At 31.2% G+C, this 5,332-nt stretch overlaps 1 pseudogene across 1 annotated transcript; it reads right to left on the bottom strand.

Annotated features, from left to right (window-relative positions):
- Positions 1–4,980: 4,980 nt before the first annotated feature.
- On the bottom strand, positions 4,981–5,061 carry BDCG_17080 (annotated as a pseudogene). Its single transcript has one exon. The product of its transcript is annotated as a tRNA-OTHER (tRNA).
- Between the last annotated feature and the right edge of the window lie 271 nt (positions 5,062–5,332).

Below are 5,332 nucleotides of genomic sequence, written 5' to 3'. Positions count from 1 at the left end.
GACAAAGCTAATAGTAGTAATAGAATTTTTTAAGAAGATTTTCTTTTCTCTGTAACACATTTTTCTTCTCTCTTCTTATCTATAATAGTGAGTGTATGAGAGTATCATTCTTGAAAGATAATAAAAGATTTATTCTGATATCTTCTAGTGAATAATAAATATCTTTGTAATGAAGCTGCAGTCTCTGTAATCATTAAGAAAGTCAGCTTGAAGACAGAGACAGCAGTGTCAATGAGTTATAGAAGTATTACTTTTATTATCACATCTTCTTCTTCTTCTATATCTCTTACAGCTGTGATGATAGTAGCTGTATCTTGCAGTAAGATGTTATCTCTTCTATCAGTCAGTTTATCTATGTTCAGTTCTTTCTCTACTCTCTTCACTATTATTATAATACTCTTTTTTCTCTCAATCAACACAGTAATATATGACTCTGTGTGATTATTTAAAGAGAATCTCAGAGAGAGCTTGATTTCAGAAACAGTAACTCTAAGAAGTCTAATCTATAGTTCTTCTTCTATGATATACTCAAGCTCTGCTTAAAATGCTGCTGAGTTGAGTCTAGACTGACCATGTAACTGTGTCTGAGAATAGAACCAGATTTTTTGATAGTCTCATTATCAATTTGACTGATTTCATTACACAGTTTTAACACTAGATAGTAGTCTTATACTGTTTCAGTGAGACTTACTGTCTACTCTTATCACATTTTTCAAATGAGATCATGATTTTCACTTCTTAATTTAAATTATTTTTATTACTTTAAATGACTTTAAATCTTATTTAAGTGTTATTAAAAAGTGTTACTTTTTAAAAAATTAGAAAGAGTCTAAAAAAAACCTTAAAATGTCTAAAAATAGTAACTTTATACTAAGAATGAGACTAAATGAGATTAAATGAGATCACTTTCACATTTTTTTCAAGTCATGATCTCATTTTAAAATCTAATATATAGTCACTTTGCATGTTTTTTTAATAATTAGTCTCAGTGGAATTCACACTAAGAAATGTATGAGATTAGATTAAATAAGACTAAATATGAAATTCATAATTCTGATGATTAGTCTAGTTAAGTCTGCAGAGTTCTGCAGTTTCTTTATCTTCTTTCTATAAGAAGGCTCTGATACAGTCTCTGACTGACACTGTCACAACTCTGAGATTTCTTCTTTTTACTTTTTCTACAGATTACAGCTTTATTAAAATAGCAGCAGTCTGCAGATTAATAATATTAATCTTTATTAATTTTAAATATTTCTTTCTTTTCTTATTAACTGCTTTAGAAATTTTACACTTGTGTGATCTTATTAAACTTCTAAAAACTCTTTGAGAGAAAATAGAAGAAGAGTACTACAGAGTTCATAAGATATAAGCTTATCATTATAAGATTATCTTTAAAAAAAATTCTTTAAGAAAAAATAAGAAGTCTTAAGTAGTATTTCTTACTTAATGTCTCTGATATGTAACAGAGTAGTTTCTACTAGTCATCTTATAGCTTATAATCTCTTTCTCAGCATTCTTTAAATACTTAAGTGATTTCTATGAATTTTCTGACAATGAATAATCGTCTTATTTAACAAGATATTGAAGCTTACTATAATTCATTCACTTATTCAATATTTTTTTTATAAGATATTCAGTATCGCTCTTGATCTCAATGTCATTCAGCTGAGACAGCTTCATCTCAGAGTGTTACTTATAGAGCTTTAAATAGAAAATATGAAAAATAGAATAAATTGATTTCAATTCTGAGAGTAATTTTATTATTATTATTATTATTATTCTTCAATTATAGATGTATGCAGTCAGAGACTATGACATCTACCTGAGAACTTTAGTTCTCAGAGTTTTTTCTATGTCTGTAAAGTTAACTATTGTACATTCATCAATTTCAGATATGCAAAATCAGAAAATTCCAGCTCAGAATACAAAAACTGTTTACAAATTGCAGTGTTTTAACATCTTTTGATACTTTGAAACCATTTGACAATATCATGACAAAAGAAAAGAGAGAAAGAACACAGTCTCAAAGATAGACACATTAAATAGATAGATAGAAAGAAATTGAAAGGAAAAGATACAGAAAAAGATAAAGTAAAGAGAGACTATAACAAAACAAATTATTAAAAGAGAGTGTATAGCTGTTTTAACAGACTATATCTGATTAATTTCCTTCTCTTCATATTCAGATAATTCTGAATTTAGTCATTTTCTTGTAGCTGCTTGAGTTTCTGATAGAAAGTCTATTAAGTATTTAATTCCTGTCTCAGTTGAGAATAAGAATCTTATATTTAATTGATTTAGATCATACTTCTCTTTCAATCTGGCTCTGAGACTATTGTATAATGCACAGTGTATTATAATGTGCTCAGAATTCTCATTTATATTGCAGAATGAGCATTCTATTGAGTCAAATCTATCATCAAATCTTTGTATATAAGATTTGAAATAGCCATGTCCTAGTTTCAGCTGTATTATAGATGAGAATATTTTCTTTTTACATTTAATTGAACAAGATTTCCACTTGGGTTTTGTTTCAAATCTTGAATAATGTATACTCTTCTTTTGTTTCTGCCAGCTTTCATTTCACTTATCTAAATAAGATTCTTTTATTTTTCTCTTTATAAAAGACCAGGACATAATTTTTTGAATAGATCTGCTTAATTCTGCACTCTTTTTTACAGCTGAATCAGCCAATTCATTGCCATGAATATTCATATGAGCAGGAACTCAGTGCAGATGAATTCTCAGCTTTAATATTCTTCTCTTTTGAATTTTTAAAACAGAGTTTAAGATCAGTTCAAGATTCATTTGATCATTATGAATCTGACTATTTCTAAGTCTTTTTAAAGCAGCTTGACTATCAGAGAATATTCATGTCTCTTTCAAATAATTTCCTCTTTTATGAGATTTTATTTCAATGAGTTTGAAAGCTTTCACTATTGTAAATAGTTCAGCATCAAAGACTTCACATTCAGAGCCTAGGTTTCAGAAATCTGAGATAAAATTAATATTATCTTCAGTAAAAGCAATGCCTGTGCCTAATCTATTCAAGTTCTTATTTTTTGAGTCATCTGAATAAATCAGAATAGAGTCTTTTACATTGATTGTAGAAATTCTCTTCAAATACTGTTCATATTCTTTCTCTTTTGATAGTTCACTTATTTGTAAGTCTATAAGAGATTCAAGCTTTTTTCTCCAGAAAGATAACTTCTCATGATCAACTTTTTCAACATTTAAAGAAGAAAATTGATTTTTGATCAGAGAGCATAGTCTGTACAGTTGAGAAGGCATTTTCTTTGAAGAATTATTTTCATTTCAATCAAGAAATCTATTCTAATCCAGTTCATTTTCAGAGTTAATTGATGAAAATGAAGAAGAGACTCTTTCTCTGATTATATGATTTAAGCTCATCTTTACAACTCTCAGAGTATAGTTCATACAGGCCTTTTCAAATCTAATAGCAGAAGAAGAAATTGAAGCTTCAATTTTTATTGCTTTAATAGAAGATGATTTGAATGCTCTTAGAATTCTTCTCAAGACTCTGTTTTACAGACTTTGAAAGAGTTCAGTGAAATTCTCTTGATTATTCCATCAAACTTGAACTTCATAATCAGCTACTGATGTAATACAGACTATATATAACTGTCTCATAGCCTGGAAGAATAGACCTCTCTCTGTATTTGATAGTATGATTATGTTATTCAATAGTCTTTCTGCCTTGACAGTTCTTTGTTAAATGTGATATTTAAAATTCAACTTGGAGTTTAATCATACTTCTAATTATTTGATATTTACACTGGGTTTAATCTCTCTATTTAAAAGAGTTAGAGATAGTTCTTTCTCATTGAATCTAGAAAAGAAATGAATTAACTCAGTTTTATTCATATCAAATTGAATTTGATTGATATCTGCTCTAATAAAGATTTTCTTTGCAGCTTCTTCAATTACTTTCAAATTCTCTTTGATAGTTTTTGAGCTGTAGACTAGATCAATATCATTCACATAACTCAGAGATTGCACTATTCTCATATTTCTATTTTTGAATAGATATGCAGTGTATATTGTAAATAAAATGAGTGAGATTGAAGATCTCTGTGATACTTCTATTTTTATCTCAGTCTTGTTTTATTTCATTTCATTAAAGAAGAGTTGTATATTCTTTCTCTTTTAATAGTTCACTTATTTATAAGTCTATAAGAGATTCAAGCTTTTTTCTTCAGAGAGATAACTTCTCATGATCAACTTTTTCAACATTTAAAGAAGAAAATTGATTTTTGATCAGAGAGTATAGTCTGTACAGTTGAGAAGGTATTTTCTTTGAAGAATTATTTTCATTTCAATCAAGACTACGGGCGCTAGCCACCCGCAGGATGCATCTTAAGCTAATTACATTTAACCCCCTATAATTAACCGACCACCGCGTCCGTCCTCTCGGGCCAGCCACTAATTTCCAGGGGTGTTAGTTAGTGGCTGCCACCGCCCACTTGATGGCGTACACACCAAGCTTTCAGTTGCTGATCTCGGCCCCATTAGATGCCCATAGGCCTATCAATCAGCTGTTGTGGCCTCGCCCCGTGTTAGGGACTAATCATAGGCTTGATGACTGCAGTTCTCCCTGCCAGTATTAGGGCTTGGCAGTGAGCTTGCAGACTCAAGCCTATCAGAGTGCCCTGTCTAGGGCCTAGATGCGCGTCTAGGCCTGCTAGTCAGGTGATTTTCAAAATCATTCCCTGTATTTGGGGGGGAGCTAGGCTCCGATGACGGCCCTAGTTAGGGACTCACTTAAGTAGTGTATAACCACTACATTAGGCTTGGCTCTATATTGTTAGAACCTTGACGGGTGCACAGTAGGATAGTGGGACATTGGCACCTCATGCCGGCCCTGGTGGGTGTTCACAGGATCTCGCTTAACTAGTGGCTTGGCTTGCAGTAGGGTCAGCCTCTATTACATGGAGGCTTTCATGGGTAAGAAGTGGCAGGTGTCAGCGGTGGGATTCGAACCCACACACCTCTAATGTGTGCGGCCTTGATTACCAGTCTTACCAACTGGGCCACGCTGGCGTTTAAACAGTGTATTAATAAGATTAAGTTAATCTGAACAGTATTAGATATAGAAATTATACTCTGAAAGCAGCTTTACTCATCTGACTTAATGTTCTATCAAGCTCTTGATTATCAAGAAGTAACACAGATTTGTATAATTAGTAAGAACTTATACTGAGTATTTACTACTCTGAAGATAATGTCATCAGATCTTAAAGAATTTGACAATTACTAATATCTTTTAATTATGAATATTATATCTTCTCTGTGTAACTGATAACTTCTTGAA

Source organism: Blastomyces dermatitidis, assembly GCF_000003525.1.
Source record: "Blastomyces dermatitidis ER-3 genomic scaffold supercont1.5, whole genome shotgun sequence".
Taxonomy (NCBI): domain Eukaryota; kingdom Fungi; phylum Ascomycota; class Eurotiomycetes; order Onygenales; family Ajellomycetaceae; genus Blastomyces; species Blastomyces dermatitidis.
The sequence above is the reverse complement of the archived record's forward strand: the minus strand, read 5'-3'. Positions and strand labels throughout refer to the sequence as shown.